At 34.9% G+C, this 18,153-nt stretch overlaps 2 protein-coding genes across 8 annotated transcripts in view; one reads left to right on the forward strand and one right to left on the reverse strand.

Moving 5' to 3' along the window:
• Window positions 1–18,153, reverse strand: part of LOC126994161 (potassium voltage-gated channel protein Shab-like) — a 199,023-nt gene that overhangs the window by 68,558 nt on the left and 112,312 nt on the right. The window lies entirely within an intron of this gene.
• Window positions 9,580–18,153, forward strand: part of LOC126994189 (short-chain dehydrogenase/reductase family 42E member 1-like) — a 131,805-nt gene continuing 123,231 nt past the window's right edge. Inside the window, exon 1 of the mRNA XM_050853468.1 lies at window positions 9,580–9,658. The gene's annotated coding sequence lies outside the window, so the exon portion shown is untranslated. The remainder of the gene's footprint in view (window positions 9,659–18,153) is intronic.

Here is an 18,153-nt window from a genome sequence, read left to right on the forward strand (position 1 = left end):
CCACTCCTCCTCTTTCCTCTTCTCGTCTTCCCTGCTTCCCTTCCTCCTCCTCCTCCTCCACCTCCTCCTCCTCCACGAATTCTGCATTGCGGTATTCCGAAACTGAAGTCACTTTGCACCCTTTCGACCGACGTTCAGGAGTGACGCTGTTCGGATGGTCGGGCTTAAGACTTCGGATTAGGAGACATTTTTTTTTTTAGTCGAGAGGGGGGAGGGGGGAAAGGGGTTGGGTCCGTTGCTATTTTTGGAACTCTCTTAACGTGAATGAATCTTTGTAGTTTTGTTGGTTTTGTTTTTCTTTTCTTTTCTTTTCTTTTTAATCTTCTTATTTTCTTTTATTGTTTTTCATTTTCTTAAGTTCGTGTTTTCGTGTTCAAGTTTTCTGTGTTATTTTTTTTTTCTTTTTCTTAATCTCGTGTTTTTTAGATTTTCCTGTTTTGTTTTCTTTGTTTTTCTTGATTTTTTTACTCTTAGTGTTTTTTTTTAGGTTTCTGTTTTGTTTTCTCTTAGTTTTTCTTCATTTTTATTCTCGTTCGTTTTTTTTTAGGTTTTCCTGTTTTTTCTTGTTTATTTTTCTTTGTTTTTATTCTAAGTTCGTGTTTTTTTCATGTTTTTTCTTGTCCTTTTCTTCTTTACTCTTATCCCTTCTCTAATTTTTTTTCTTATTTATATTTATTCTAAGTCCGTGTTTTTTTGTTTTATTTTCCTTTTCCTTTTTACCTTTCTATACTTTTATTTTTATTTTTCCATTTACTTTTCTCTTTAACTTCTTACTCTCATCCTTTTTCCTTCTCTATCCTTCTTACTCTTCGACGTTTTCTTTAAAGAGTTCGAATCTGTTTGGGCGTTTTGATCCCCTTTAAATTTACAACCCAATACTGCGTTTTCCTCCATCTCTGGCTGATCTTAATTTCCCTTCCTCTCCTACTTCTTATATTCGTTTGAAGTTGTTTACAAATATCAGCTGTTTATTTTCATTCAGAGTGGAGCATATTCTGTATCACATTAAATATTTCTTTAGACTCACTCAGTGCTTCGTGCATATGGAGTCGCTGTCTTAATCCTTTCTCAATCTTTCCTTTCTTCTCTTTTTCATATTCATTTGGAAGAGTTTACAAATATGAGCTGTTTTTCCTTCATTCAGAGTGGAGTATTCTGTATATATCACTAAATGTCTTGGGAATATTGTCGCTTTTCTTGTTCGTTCTTTAGCTTTCCTTTCATGTTCGTTTGGAAGTGTTTACAAATATGATCTGTTTTCCTATCATTCAGAGAAGAGTAGATTCAGTATCACACTTATTATTGCGAAGTGTCTCATCTTTATCCTTTCCCGAATCTTTATCCTTTCTTTATCTTTCGTTCCTTATCTTTTTTATATAATTTTCAAAGGGTTTCCAAATATCAGGAGTCTTTCCATGATTCAGAGTGGAGTTTTTCTATGGCACTGAATGTCTTGTGAATATGGAGTCTTCTTTATTCCTTTACCTATCTTTCTTTTCTCTTTATCTTCCTAATCTTTCTTTCTTCTATCTTTATCTTTACTAATCTTTCTTTCTCCTTTCTTTATTTTCCTAATCTTTCTTTCTCCTTTCTTTATCTTCCTAATCTTTCTCCTTTTTTATCGCTCATAATCTTTCTTTCTCCTTTCTTTATCTTTCCTAATCTTTCTTTATCTTCCTAATCTTTCTTTCTTCTTTCTTTATCTTCCTAATCTTTCTTTCTTCTTTCTTTATCTTCCTAATCTTTCTTTCTTCTTTATCTTCCCAATCTTTCTTTCTCCTTTTTTTATCTCTCCTAATCTTTTTCTCGTCTCCTCTATCTCTCCTAATCTTTCTTTCTCCTTTTTTTATTTTTCCTAATCTTTCTCTTTTCTTTATCTCCTAATCTTTCTATCTCCTTTCTTTATCTCTCCTAATCCTTCCCTCAGCGGCTTCAGGAAACACTAACTTAATCTCGCTTTCTCGACGGTTGTTCTATTTCGGGCTCGTGTTGTGTTTCACCCGCGCCCGGAATGTTGTAATTAGTTGTTCAGTCTCGGCAACGCACTTTAATCGTGGCGCCAGAAGCATCGTAAGAGAAATTTAAACTTTTGCCGAAATCTCGTCTCTTGTTTTTTTCCGCTCTCTCGTTTCTCGGCTGTTTTCCCCTTCAGGCTGCTCAGTGGTTTGATGCCTGCGAAGAGGAATGGAAGGGAAAGGAGTGGAAATGGAAGGGGAGGGAAAAGAAGCAATGTGAAGAAGAGAAGGAAAGGAAAGAAAAAGAAAGGGAAGAGCAATGGTTTGATGCTTACGAAAGAAATGGAAGGGAAAGGACTGGAAATGGAAGGGGAGGGAAAGGAAGAAATGAGAAGAAGAGGAAAGGAAAAAAAATAAAAGGAAAGGGGAAGGGAAAAGAAAGGAGAGAAAGTGGTAGATAATATAAAGAAAAAGAAAGAGAAGGAATAGAAGGACTATTAAAAGGAAAGAGGAGGAAGTAAATGGAAATGGAAGGGGAGGGAAAGGAAGAAATGAGAAGAAGAGGAAAGGAAAGAAAAAAAAGGAGAGAGAGAGAGGAGAGAGAGAGAAGAGAGAGAGAGAGAAGGAGAGAGAGAAGAGAGAGAGAGAGAGAGAGAGAGAGAGAGAGAGAGAGAGAGAGAGAGAGAGAGAGAGAGAGAGAGAGAGAGAGAGAGACGATAAATTGATAGTCTTGTTAGTATGAAGAAAAGGATGCTTACGAAAAGAATGAAGAAATACGTGAAAAGTCTCTAGATTCTTATTTATAAACATCCACTCAAATAGTTTCTAGTGTTCTGAAATCCATCTTTTTTATATTTTTTCATATTTTTGTTGTGTTTTGTAATTTTTCTTTCCCTTTTCTTATTTACTTTTCTATTTACTCTTATTTTTTCCATTTACTTTCTTGGTTATTTTCTTTAAACCATTCACTGATTCGGTTTTGTTAAGAGGAGACGGCTAATCAATTATATTAGTACTCGTTTCTTAAATAAAACATCTCCTAAAAGTTGTATAGTTTTTTAAAGTTTATTCCTCTTTTTATCCCTCGTTTCGATTATTTTCTTCAGACCATTCAGTGATTCGACTCTTTATAATGAGGACAAATGAAACACTACTAAGAAAAACATTTATAAGCGACAATTCAATCCGTTTTAATATCTTCCGTTTACTTTGTTTTAATTACATCACGTATAAGGCATGATTCATTTAGTTTAATATCATCAGCTTCCACTTTTGTGTAACTTATATCACGTACAAGTTGATTCCTGTTTTAATATCTTCTGTTTTGCTTTGTTTAATCTATCTCAGGTTTAACCATTTATGTGTTTTCAATTTCATCTTCCCATCACTAAATCATCAGTTCAATCATTCAGTTTAATATCATCCGTTTCATTTTTGTTTATCTTATATCAGGTACAAGTTAATTCCAGTTTTAATATCCTCTGTTTTGCTTTGTTTAATCTATCTCAGGTTTAACCATTTATGTGTTTTCCTTTTCATCTTCCCATCACACAATCATCAGTTCAATCACTTAGTTTAATTAATATCATCTGTCTCACTTTTGTTTAACTTATATCAGGTACAAGTTAATTCCCTCAGTTTTAATATCCTCTGTTTTGCTTTGTTTATATTATCTCAGGATTAGCCATTTATGTGTCTTCAATTTCATCTTCCCATCACACAATCATCAGTTCAATCATTCAGTTTAATATCATCTGTTTCTCTTTTGTCTAACTTATATCACGTACAAGTTAATTCCTTCAGTTTTAATATCTTCTGTTTTGCTTTGTTTAATTGTCTCAGATTTGGCTATTTACGCGTCTTCCTTTTCATCTTTCCATCACACAATCATCAGTTTAATCACTTAGTTTAATTAATATCATCTGTCTCACTTTTGTTTAACTTATATCTTCAGTTTTAATATCCTCTGTTTTGCTTTGTTTAACTTATCTCAGGTTTAACCATTTATGTGTCTTCAATTTCATCTTACCATCACACAATCATCGTTTCTGTCAAGTGGAATACTGCAGCGCCTTACCCAGACCTCTCACACGCTACACACACAACTCTCCTTACATCTTAACGCCTACACGTTCGCCACACTGACTCTGCGTTCACATCAGATCTCTTTCTTTTGCCTTAGTGCTGAGATGTTACCAAGTCAGCGTGTAGCCCTCCGCCAGTGAGTCAGGGGATGCGAAGAGAAGGGGAGGAAGTGATGGAAGGAAAGGGGGATCGAACCTGTGTACATATATGACTGTTTAATGACTGTTTATTGAAGGATCGATATGCCAAGTACCTGTCTTATTTTTCCGTTTTCTGACGTATGTTTCCTGGGTGACTATTGAATCCTTTCCGACTCTCGTATCCTCCGTTTAGTGAAAAGAATCTGATAGCCACTTATGTATTGCGTCAGAGAACGGAGAAATGCATTAGTATTAGACAACTCCATCCCCTCATTAAGACAGCCCAATTAGCTCAGGTAGAAGAGGCAAGGTAGGACACAGGTGAGGGTAAGGGGCAGGCAGGTAAGAAGGGAGACACAAAGGGCAGGCAACCAGGTATACATATTAGGGAGGACAGGTAAGGAGATTGGGACATCCAGGTAAAGGGGAAAGGTGGGAGAGACACTGGACATCACTGGCGGGCGGGTCCTCACACTGGGCAGGTAAGAACAGGTGTGAGTGGTCAGTTTGAAGGGGCAACACACAGGTATCCGGGTCATTAAGAGACAGGTCAGTAGACAGGTGTGGAGCTTGAGTTGATTGGCCTTTTGAGATTCCTATAAAACGTGATCTGCTTCTTACTTAATGGCTGAAGGGAAATGTTGTTGTAGGTCAGGGATTTTGAACGGTGACGAATATGGTAGACTTTTTTTTGTTAGTTAATAAGTGGAAATGAGTGTTAGATTTTTTTTAAGGATTTTAAGCTCTGATAGACGATTTTTTTTAAGGATTTTGAACTCTGATAGACGATTTTTTTAAGGATTTTGAACTCTGATAGACGATTTTTTTAAGGATTTTGAACTTTGATAGACGATTTTTTTAAGGATTTTGAACTCGGATAGACGATTTTTTTTTAGGATTTTGAACTCTGATAGAAGATTTTTTTTAGGATTTTGAACTCCGATTGACGATTTTTTTTAGGATTTTGAACTCTGATAGACGATTTTTTTTAAGGATTTTGAACTCTGATAGACGATTTTTTTAAGGATTTTGAACTCTGATAGACGATTTTTTTAAGGATTTTGAACTCTGATAGACGATTTTTTTTAAGGATTTTGAACTCTGATAGACGATTTTTTTTAAGGATTTTGAACTCTGATAGACGATTTTTTTTAAGGATTTTGAACTCTGATAGGCGATTTTTTTTAAAGATTTTGAACTCTGATAGACGATTTTCTTTAAGGATTTTTAACTCTGATAGACGATTTTTTAGGATTTTGAACTCTGATAGACGATTTTTGTTAAAGATTTCGAACTCTGATAGACGATTTTTTTAGGGATTTTGAACTCTGATAGACGAATTTTTTAAGAATTTTGAACTCTGATAGACGATTTTTTTTAAAGATTTTGAACTCTGATAGACGATTTTTTAAAGAATTTTGAACTCTGATAGACGATTTTTTAAAGAATTTTGAACTCTGATAGACGAATTTTTGAACTCTGATAGACGATTTTTCTGATAGACGAATTTTTTAAGGATTTTGAACTCTGATAGACGATTTTTTTTAAGGATTTTGAACTTTGATAGACGATTTTTTTAAGGATTTTGAACTCTGATAGACGATTTTTTTTAAAGATTTTGAACTCTGATAGACGATTTTTTTAAGGATTTTGAACTCTGATAGACGATTTTTTTAAGGATTTTGAACTTTGATAGACGATTTTTTTAAGGATTTTGAACTCTGATAGACGATTTTTTTTAAGGATTTTGAACTCTGATAGACGATTTTTTTAAGGATTTTGAACTCTGATAGACGATTTTTTAAAGAATTTTGAACTCTGATAGACGAATTTTTTAAGGATTTTGAACTCTGATAGACGATTTTTTTAAAGGATTTTGAACTCTGATAGACAAATAATCATGATAAATTTAGCTTTTTTGTGTGTGGATAAAGTGGAAATAAGCGATGAAACTGATGAGGCAAGCGATATGAAGCAAAATATTTCAAGTTAATTATCTGAATTTAAAAAGTTTTGCACGCTGTTTGGGATTGTGAGAAAAGATTAACGAAACTTCTTGGGTGATTAAATGTATTACAGGCAAATTTTCGCTTGTGAGAATGATGTGCAAAGTCAGTCGTTAGTTATTTAGCCAAGTATTAAAACTATTGGCTGAATGGAAGTGTTATCAACCAAGTTTGGCTCGTAAGAATTATGCAAAGAGTTAGTCATTGATCTCTGCGCTATTGACTGAATGGAAGTATAATTGACAAACTTTTACTTGCACGAATTTAAGAAAGAGTCAATCAGTTTTATCTTCAGTCGAATAAGCAAACAGGACCGTTGAAGCTTATTGACTGGAAGGAGATATGACTGACTCGTAGGAACTTAAGAGTCAATCATTTTTCTCTATTTACCGATAAGCTTAAGCAGACCCGTTGAAGCTTATTGACTGAAAGGAGATTTGACTGATCCATTTTTATTCGTAAAAACTTTGAGTTAATCGTAATTCTCCTTTGACTGATAAGTTTAAACAGAGCCGTTGAATTGACTGACTGGGAAATACTCTTGCCTTTGGGACATATTCATCCTCTGGGACATAATCTTGACATATTTCCGCACTTAAGAATGATGAGAAAGGAGTGTCGGGTAATCTTAAGTCCTTCAGCCAGTAATGTAAGCAGAATCAAGCTCTTGGGAACCTCAGACAGTTGAAAGTAGCGAGTGTAGCAGGTGAGGCTAACACGGGGAGGTTTTCTGGGTTAAACAGATGTTGGTAGGAGGCACGGCGGGTACATAAAACAGTCCTTGGCGCCTTAGAGCCTTCGAAAACACCGATAAAGTCCTTGATGCTCAGAAAATAAGGGAATCAACGAATATGTGAGAATGCTGAAGATGTGAAGCTGATATGAAGTTGTTGAAGGTTTAAATAGGGAGGTTAGTGATATCAGAACACTTATATTGATGCTGACGTTCAGAAAAAAGGAAATCATGAACGGATATGTTGAAAGAAGTTTGGAAGTTATATAGGAACGCAGATTAGTTTTGAAATGAAGTTGAAGATTTGAATATGAAAGTTAGTAACACGAACACTGATATTAGTTTTAAGGTTTAGTAATAGAGACTCATAAACAAAGATGCAGAAAGTAGTTTGAAGTTATGAAGTAATGCTGAAGACTAGTTTTTAGATTTGAAGTTTGTTAAAGGTTTGAATAGGTAAGTCAGAAGCACAAAAACACTGATATTGAGTTTAAGAAATAGATAATCATAAAGGAAAATACTGAAGGTTGTTTTGAAGTTATATATAGGAATGTAGAAGAAGAAGAATATTGATAGGAAGTTGTTAAAGGTTTGAACAGGAAAGTATTAAGTTCGTAACTCCAGAACATTGATACTGAGGTTGAAATTCAGAAAAAAGGATCTTGAACGAAATGCAGAAAGTAGTTTTGGTATACGAAGTTTTTGAAGTTTTGAGAAGGAAATTGAGTCAAAGGTTTGAAGAGGAAAGAAATAAGTTCGTAACACAAAACATTGATACTGAGGTTGAAATTCAGAAAAAAAGATCTTGAACGAAATGCAGAAAGTAGTTTTGGTATACGAAGTTCTTGAAGTTTTGAGAAGGAAATTGAGTCAAAGGTTTGAAGAGGAAAGAAATAAGTTCGTAACACCAGAAGATTGATACTGAGGTTGAAATTCAGAAAAAAAGATCTTGAAGGAAATGCAGAAAGTAGTTTTGATTTACGAAGTTCTTGAAGTTTTGAGAAGGAAATTGAGTCAAAGGTTTGAAGAGGAAAGAAGTAAGTTAGTAACACAAAACATTGATATTGAGGTTGAAATTCAGAAAAAAAGATCTTGAACGAAATGCAGAAAGTAGTTTTGGTATACGAAGTTCTTGAAGTTTTGAGAAGGAAATTGAGTCATAACAGAGAAGTTACACGTGAAGGAAACCGAGGAGGAATATAAAACACTTGCAGAAAACAGGTTAATGAATAGAAAATACTTAAGTTTTGAACAGGAAATACCAGAAAACTTAGAAGATAAATTAACATACTGAAAACAACCAGACCAGTAAGAAAAAAAACATACACTCATAGGTGGAATAACAATCAATCTCAGGTACATTAATAGACCATTTAGACAGGTGAAAAAAATGCCTGTAGGGAGAAACACAGAAAAAATAGGAAAAAAAAATTAAGGAACATTGTAAGTCCTGAATACGTAAGATAAGGACATACAAATTAATAGTGAAATACATACCAAAAATTGAAGATCAGAGAGAGAGAGAGAGAGAGAGAGAGAGAGAGAGAGAGAGAGAGAGAGAGAGAGAGAGGGAGAGGGAGAAACACATCAATACATTTAGTAGAACACCAAAACAATGTCATTCTGCTTTGGCGATTATTGTGAATGGTGATAGTGGTGGTGGTGGTGGTGGTAGTGGTGGTGGTGGTGGTGGTGGTGGCCGCGCAGGAGTCACAAATATCGAGGTGGAGGGGAGGTGGAAGGGGGTGGAAAAGGCTCACAAATTTTAGGGGTGGAGAACACTACATTAGACTAGATACAAAGGGGGACTAAATAGGTGGGTTAGTGAAGGCTAGGTTTGGTTAGGTTAGGTTAGGTTAGGTTAGGTTAGGTTACATCGAATTCATCTATGGAGGTGCTGGTTGTTTGGCTGACAGTGGAAATACAGAGAGTGTTAATACTTGTAAATAATGTTAATGATTAGACACAGTAACAACAACCACCAAGAAATGTGGAGACAACCTTGGTAACATACACAGATAGTTAAGAGTGACATTAGTCTGACTGGAAGTACGACACGTCCACCTGCTTGAAGTTGATTACAGGTAAGTTAATCCCAATCGCAGGTAGGATGCCAATTAAGGTGAGATGCCAAATTACTTTTTTTCACCGTACCTGTTTTGTTTTTTGTTTAATGAGAACGTGTTGTACTTGTAAACAAAGCTACATTGAAGACATACACTAAGTCGCAGTAACAACAATAGTAGTAGTAGTGGTAGTAGTAGTAGTAGTAGTAGTAGTAGTAGTAGTGGTAGTGGAGAATATAGGAGCACATTGAATAGTGAACATACTTATGGAAAAAAATAAGTGCTGACAGAAGAGCTTCACATTACCATAATAAGTATAAGTAAACAAGATCTGTAAGTAAGTAAATAAGTAATGAAGCTGTGCCGATCAGGGGGGGAGGTAAAATAGTAACAGTAATAGTACTCTGACCATTCCTATGACACATACAGACCAAAGAAAGCGATAGTAGAGAGCTGGTGGGGGGGGGGGGGCATGTCTGGGGGTAGTAAAACACTGGGGGGGGGGGGGGGGGTGCCTACGGAGGTCATTACACACTGCTTGAATGTCAGGGCAAATAGTTGGTGGATTCTCATTTTTTTTTTTCCCCTTTCACAGAGTCTCAAGCGGCTACATACTGCTCCGCCCCTGCCCTTACCTGCCCCACGCACGCACGCACGCACACGCCTCCACCTGGTGAGTACTGGTTGTTATGCTGTTGTTGTTGTTTTTGTTCGTGTGATCGAGTTAGTTTTCTTTTTTTATGTTTGACCTTTTTTTGTTTTTGTTTTGTTTTTAAGTCGATGTTTTGTTGTCTTAATAGGATAGAGTTAAAGGTGATCTTTTTTTTGTTTGTTTCTACGTGTGGTTTAGTTATTTCAAGTCGATGTTTTGTTGTCGTAATAGGATAGAGTTGATCTTTTTTAATTTCTATGTGTGGTTTAGTTATTTCAAGTCGATGTTTTGTTGTCGTAATAGGATAGAGTTGATCTTTTTTTATTTCTATGTGTGGTTTAGTTATTTCAAGTCGATGTTTTGTTGTCGTAATAGGATAGAGTTGATCTTTTTAATTTCTATGTGGTTTAGTTATTTCAAGTCGATGTTTTGTTTTCGTAATAGGATAGAGTTGATCTTTTTTTTTATTTCTATGTGTGGTTTAGTTATTTCAAGTCGATGTTTTGTTTTCGTAATAGGATAGAGTTGATCTTTTTTTTATTTCTATGTGTGGTTTAGTTATTTCAAGTCGATGTTTTGTTGTCTTAATAGGATAGAGTTAGAGTTGATCTTTTTTTAATTTTATTTCTACGTGTGGTTTAGTTATTTCAAGTCGATGTTTTGTGTGTTTGTACTGATTGTTATTTTTTCATGTGATTGAGTTAGTTTGAACTCGAGTTTCTTTTTCATTGTTATTTCTATTTTTTTTTTCATGACCAATATCTCTGTATCGCTTAGTATGAATGATATAGTGAAGTCGACGTTTTGTGTTTTATAGCGCTATTTTTACATCTGATCCATTAAGTTCAAGTCGATGTTTTGCGCGTTCTGAAGTGTTAATTCTAAATGAAGTTAAGATGCTAGATGTCAAGTGAAAACTAAAGAAGAAAATATGAGTTAACGCACGAGACCATTGAGTGAAAAGAAAATCCGGGAGCCGTTGCAAAGGCTTATCCCGGGACCACATCTGACCTGATCTGATCTGCTGCAAGTCGAAGTTTTTCCTCTTTATGCCAGAACAGCTCAAGGTTGATTCAGGGCTCATTCGGTTTAAGGTGGTCATTTTAAGTCACACTGGGATGTTTCATATATTACGACTTTATGAAGGAAAATGGCGTCAGTTTTATGTAAGGATGAGTTTAGTTAAGGAGGGTTTGAATAGATGTTTGTGCTGTTTATTGTATTACTCGAAAAACTTATGCGCAATCTATCTTTAAGTATTTTCATGTATTTCCTTGCGCATGTTCTTAGAATGTTTCATATTTATTGCGATTTTATGTAAGAAAATGTCGCTAGTTTTATTTACGGAGCAGTTTAGTCAAGGTGATTTTGAATAGATGTTTGTGTTATTTATTGCATCACTCGAAAAACTTTACCTGAAATCAAACTTAAGTATTTTCGTTTATTTTCTTTGTTTAGGTAAGTTCAATTAGATGCTTGTGTTGTTTATCGTATTACTCGAAAAAACTTAGGCGCAATCAAACTTAAGTATTCTTGTGTATTTCTTTGCGCTTTATGTCCAAGTCTTCTCCGGAGTTTAAGGGCACACCAAAAGCTACAAGAATTTATGAGGAAAGTTTGCAAGGTTTTACGGCCGACTCTGAGTGTGAAAAAATCTATAAATTGCAATAGTTTCGTGTGTGGCAGTTTGAAATATTTTAGTGGAAGTATTTGAATGGATTAAAGTTTGAAGGAATTTAAAACATGACAGACATATAACGATGATAGATTGTTATGCTGATTAAGGGGAAATTAGTGTTGAAATTTATGATGTTTGAAGGATTTTGAAATTTTGAAGTGACAGACAAACAGTGATGCCAATTACGACGTATAAAGTAGGCGAAGAAGCAACTTAAGTATTTGAATGGATTGAAGTTTGAAGGAATTTGAAGCATGACAGACAAATAATGATGATAGAACCTTATTGTTGATTAAGGGGAAATTAGTGTTGCGATTTATGATGTTTGAAGGATTTTGAAGTTTTGAAATGACGGACAAACAGTGATGCCAATGAAGACTCAAAAGCTAATTCGATCATACTGTTTTTTGTTATCATTTTGACTTTTATACCTGACTTTTATTTTGAGACTGCTATTTTAATTGTGTGAGGGCAGCGAGTTAGCAATAAAATGTAATAAAGTGGGCGAAGAAACACCTCAAAAACTAACCCGATCACACTGTTGGCAATAAGATGTATAAAATGGGCGAAAAAACACCTGAAAAAACAACCCGATCACACTGTTTTCTGCTATCATTTTAACGTTATTTGTGGGGACAGCGAGTTGGTATGATTTTAAGCTTTTTCTCATTTGATTTGTCACTGTAGAGGAGTTTGACTTTATTCGTGTTGGCTGTGTGTTGGCATGATTTCAACCTTTTTTCTTGTGTATTTGATTTGGCATTAGAAAAACAAGAGTAGGCGAGATTATGATTTGGTAAAGATTTCAACTTTCTTTCCTCTCTATTTGATTTGAGGGAGATTGTATTGGTTTCGTTATTACATCAAAAAACAACTCAATATCACTTTTTTATCATTTTCTCGATCATTATATACTTGGAGATGATTTTGGGAAAGATTTCAACTTTCTTCCTCTTTATTTGATTTGGCATTAAGGAAAAGAGAGTAGGGGAGATTGTATTGGCTTCGGTATTACTTCCAAAACTAACTCAATCACACCTTTTTTTTAAATATTTTCTCGATCAATATATTTTGGGAGATGATTTTGGGTAAGATTTCAACCTTCTTTCCTCTCTATTTGATTTGGCATTAAGGAAAAGAGAGTAGGGGAGATTGTATTGGCTTCGTTATTACTTCCAAAACTAACTCAATCACACCTTTTTTTTTAATTTTCTCGATCAATACATTTTGGGAGATGATTTTGGGTAAGATTTCAACTTTCTTTCCTCTCTATTTGATTTGGCATTAAGGAAAAGAGAGTAGGGGAGATTGTATTGGTTTCGTTATTACTTCCAAAACTAACTCAATCACACCTTTTTTTTATTTTCTCGATCAATACATTTTGGGAGATGATTTTGGGTAAGATTTCAACTTTCTTCCACTTTATCGGATTTGGCATTAAAGAAAAGAGTAGATGAGAGGTTCTATTGGTTTCGTCCTTACATAAAAAAACTAACCCAATGACACCTTATTTATCATTATCTCGTTCATTATATTTTGGAAGATGATTTTGGGCAAGATTTCAACTTTTTTCCTCTTTATTTGATTTGCCATTAGAAAAAAAGAGTAGGGGAGATTCAATTAGTTTCGTCATTACATAAAAAAAAACTAAGTCAATCACACTATTTAACATTATCTCCTTCATTATATTTTGGGAGATGATTTTGGGCAACATTTCAACCTTTTTCCCTCTTTATTTAATTTGCCATTAGAAAAAAAAGAGTTTGGGAGATTCTATTGATTTCGTTACTACATCAAAAACCAACTCAATCACACCTTATTCAACAATTTCTCGTTCATTATATACTTGGAATTGATTTTGGGCATGTTTTCAACCTTCTTTCTTCTTTATTTGAGTTGACAATAGAAAAAAAGAAGAATAGGACGACTAGGGAAGCTTCTATTGGCTACGTTAATTTGCCATAAAAAAAAGGGTAGAGGGATTTTATTTGTTAGATGCGTGTGTGTGATCTATTGTTTGTTTGTTCGAGGTCAATCCAGGTGAGGCTTTCATGGCGTGTGTGGGCAGGTGAGGGCAGTGACGCGCCCATCAGAAGCGTGCAAGGTCGGTCATGACAGAGAGAGAGAAAAAAAATGGTGTGCCGTGATCCATCTTTTTTTCTTCGTCTCTCATTTTGTTATTGTTATTTTTATTGTTTTTTGTTTATTAAGTCTTGCAAAAGAGTCAACCTTGTGAGCACTACTACGACGACGGTGGTACACACAAGACTAAATACGTACACACAGACATACATACACGCACTACAACACGCACACAGATACAGATAACACACACATACACCCACACACCCACCCACCCACACACACACACACACACACACACACACGCACACGCACACGCACAGACATGGCTGGTGAGTAAGCTAGTTAAGTTAGTAGGACATGGGTGAGCAAGTAGTAGCCTTCTGGTGCCTTTGCTAGTACGTGGCGGCTAGTTGAGACATGGGTACAATCAGCTACTCTTTGGGTCACCTTCTGTGCATCGTTACTGTGCTACACTACACCGAAAAAAATAATCTCTGTCCGCCTGAAATGGAAGCTTTGAAAAATGGGTTAGCGGGACACAAAGTTGTTAAAATGGTATATAAAAAGTTGGACACCCAAAAATCGATACACTAAAGACTATGGTAAAAAGAAGATTGATAAAAAGAAGATTGATTTCCCATTTCACTCATACATGATTTCAACTCTGTATGAATGAATGAAAAATAATACAGTCACAGTTTTTTGGTTGATTTGGGTGAAAAAGAAGTTTTAATCACGTCCAAATCTGCGTTAATTAAAAAATAGGTGATAATCAGACACTGGATAATCTGACAGGTGAGTTCTTGATTAGCTCATTAACTCTGCAAATTGAAGAAAACTCCCACTAGGTACAAATGGACGCTAGTGGTACAGGAACACAATAATAAAACAAATAAATCTCCTATACAAAAACAAGATAACAAAAGCGAGTCTCAGCATCACAGGACTTCGCTAGACTAGACAAAAGAGAAGGAAAGGGAAGCTCTTGCACCTGTCCCTCGTGTCTCTCACCTGCGCTGTGCTTGGAAGAGCCTGTGAGGACTCTATCGAGGGGGAAGAAAGCACTTTAAAAGACATCGATAACACAACTTACTTACGCTAACGCACTGACGCATGGAGCACCGTAAGGGAAAACCTGGATATTGGGGGAAACTTGCGGAAATAAGGGAAATGATTGAATATGAGGAGAGATGAAAATAGGGGAAACAGTTGGATATAGAAGGTGACTTGAGAGATAGGGAAAAGATTTGGATATTTGGCAAAGATGAAAATAGAGGGAAAATTGGATATTGGGGGAAACTTGCGGAAATAAGGGAAATGATTGGATATGATTAGAGATGAAAATTAGGAAACAGTTGGATATAGAAGGTGACTTGAGAGATAGGGAAAAGATTTGGATATTTGGCAAAGATGAAAATAGAGGGAAAATTGGATATTGGGGGAAACTTGCGGAAATAATGGAAATGACTGAATATGAGGAGAGATGAAAATAGGGGAAACAGTTGGATATTGAAGGTGACTTGAGAAACAGGGAACAGGTTTGGATATCTGGTAAAGATGAAAATAAAGGGAAAGTTGGATATTGGGGGAGACTTGGGAGAATTTGAGGAAGAATTGGATACTGGGTAAACTTGGGAAATTAGGGAAAAGTATTGGATATTTAGCGAGACGTGGGAAAATTAGGAAAATTATTGTATATGGGAATGACATGGATATAGAGGAAAACATGATATAAGGGAGACTTGGGAAAATATGGGAAATGACTGGAGATGGAGAGATAAAAAATGAATATGGAAAAAAGGATGTTGAGGAAGACGTGGGAAATTTGGGAAAAGAATTGGATATGGGGAAAGATGAAAATAGGGAAACGATTTGGATATTGAGGGAGACTTGGGAAAAGAGGGAAAAGAATTGGATATGGGGAAAGATGAAAATAGGAATGATTTTATTATTGAGGGGACTGGGAAATAGGGAAGAGATTTGATATGGGGAAAGATGAAGGTAGTGAAATGATTGGATATTGAGGCAGACTAAAGAATTGGATATGGGGAAAGATGAAGCTAGTGAAATGATTTGGATATTGAGGCAGACTTGGGAAAATAGGGAAAAGAATTGGATATGGGGAAAGATGAAACTAGTGGAATGATTTGGATATTGAGGGAGACTTGGGAAAATAGGGGAAAAACTTGGATATGGCGAAAGATGAAAATAGGAAAAATGGATATAGAGGGAGGCTTGGGAAAATAGGGGAAAACTTGGATATGGCGAAATATGAAAATAGGGAAGTGATTTGGATATTGAGAGAGACTTGGGAAAAAAGGAGAAAGAAATGGATATGGGGAAAGTTGAAAATTGGGAACAAATTGGATATTGGGAAACTTGGGAAAATTGGGAAATGATCGTTGTTGTTGTTGTTGTTGTTGTTGTTGTTGTTGTTGTTGTTCCCCCGTGTTTTGTTTAAGTTTTTTTATTTTTTTATTAATGAATCTTGTTTAATTTACCACTTGGATGGAGTATAAAAGATTGTTGTTTGTTATTTAATTTTTTGTGTGTTTTTTCCGTTTTAATTTTATCGAGAAAACGAAGAAAATACACACACACACACACACACACACACACACACACACACACACACACACACACACACACACACTCACACACAATCACACACACACACTTTCACGTAATACCAATGAAGTTTCCTTTCGCCTTAATCGCGCATTCCTTTCCTCCCTCCCTTCCCTTCCTTCCCTTCCCTTCCCTTCCCTCCCTTCCCTCCTTTCCCTCCCTTTGTGCAAGTCGACGTTTAGACACACTTGTTGCGCCCTGAAACGCACTTTATTCCTGGTCGTTTCCTTTCTTGCGTTGCGAAAAGGATACGATATTTTGCCGCCCACCGGATTAGCTTTCGAAGGTGTAGCGATTTTTTTTCTTATTTGTTCTCTTTGATTTTTTTTTACTTCTATGCAATTTTTTTTTCTGTACGATGTTTATACTTTTATTTTTGGCTGTTTATTTTATTTCAACTTTTTATGCAGTGTTTTCTGGTTTCTTGACGATGTTTCCATTTTATTTTGTTTTTCTATTCGTTTCATTCGAGATTTCAACTTTTTATATTTTTTTTCTCTTCTGTATAATGTTTCTACTTAATTTTGCTTTTTTTTTTGTTAGTTTCATTCAATATTTCAAGTTTTATGCAGTTTTCTTATTTTCTATTCAATATTTCTACTTTATTTTCCTGTTTTTTATTCTTTTCATTCGTGATTTCAACTTTTTATGCAGTTTTCTTCTTTTCTATTCGATATTTCTACTTAATTTTGCTTTTTATTGTTAGTTTCATTCAATATTTCAACTTTTTATGCACTTTTCTTATTTTCTATTCAATATTTCTACTTTATTTTCCTGTTTTTTTATTCTTTTCATTCGTGATTTCAACTTTTTATGCAGTTTTCTTCTTTTCTATTCGATATTTCTACTTTATTTTCCTTAATTTATTCGTTTCACTCAATATTTCGACTTTTTATGCACTTTTCTTATTATCTATTCAATATTTCTACTTTATTTTCCTGTTTTTTTTATTCTTTTCATTCAATATTTCAACTTTTATGCAGTTTTCTTATTTTTTATTCGATCTTTCTACTTTATTTTCCTTATCTTATTCGTTTCACTCAATATTTCGACTTTTTATGCAGTTTTTTTCTTATTTCAATTATAATATTTCTACTTTATATTGCTGGTTTTTATTATTTTCTTTCAATATTATTACTTCTTTTTTTGGTATATCTTTTTTTTCTACAATATATCTAGTTTTTTTATTCATTCTTTTTCACTTTTCTATACAATGTTTCCATTTTTTTAGTTATTTTCATCTTTTCTTTACATAATATTTAATCTTTTCTTTTTGATTTACCGTTTGCAGTTTTTTCTTAATACAATGTGTCCACTTTTTTCATAACCGTGTTTTTATTTTCTGTATATGTCTACTTTTTCTTTTTGGTTCAACGTTTCTACTTTTTACATATATATTTTTTTTACTTTTACTATTCTGTCCTGAGAGAGTGAGAGGAGGAGAGAAGGAAGGAAGGAAGAAAGGAAGGAAGGAGGAAAGAAGGAAGGAAGGAATGTGGAAAGAAGGAAGGAAGGAGAGAAGAAGGAAAGGAGAGGAGACGAGAAGAGGAGAGGAGGAGAGGAGGAGTGGGAGAGAGGAAGAGAGAAGGAGAGAAAGAGAGAGAGAGAGAGAGAGAGAGAGAGAGAGAGAGAGAGAGAGAGAGAGAGAGAGAGAGAGAGAGAGAGAGAGAGAGAGAGACTAGATTACTTCATTATCAGATAACGACCTCCATTCATTTGATATTATTTTAACATTGTTCAGATTTTAAAGGAAATTAAAAAAGGAAGACCAATTTATATTTGTTTTGTTTGGTTTAAAAAGTGTATGATTAAAACTTCTACAGTGGATGTCTTTTCCTTCTCTCTCTTTTCTCCATATCCTTTCCCTTCTCTTTTTCCCTTCTTCCATTATTCCTCCTTTTTTTCCTCTCCACCCTCCTCTTTTTTTCCCTCCTTTCTTCTCCTTCCATTTTTTCGTCTTCTCCCTTCTCTCGTTTTATCCTTCTCTTCCTTCTTTTTCTCTCCTCCCTTCCCTTTTTCTCTCCCTTCTTCTTTCCGTTTTTCTTCCCTTTCTTCCGTCTACTGCATCCTTCCTTCTTTTTCCTTTCTCTTTTTCTTCTTTCCTCTCTCTCTCTCTTCCTCTCTA

This window comes from Eriocheir sinensis, chromosome 7 (assembly GCF_024679095.1).
Source record: "Eriocheir sinensis breed Jianghai 21 chromosome 7, ASM2467909v1, whole genome shotgun sequence".
Taxonomy (NCBI): domain Eukaryota; kingdom Metazoa; phylum Arthropoda; class Malacostraca; order Decapoda; family Varunidae; genus Eriocheir; species Eriocheir sinensis.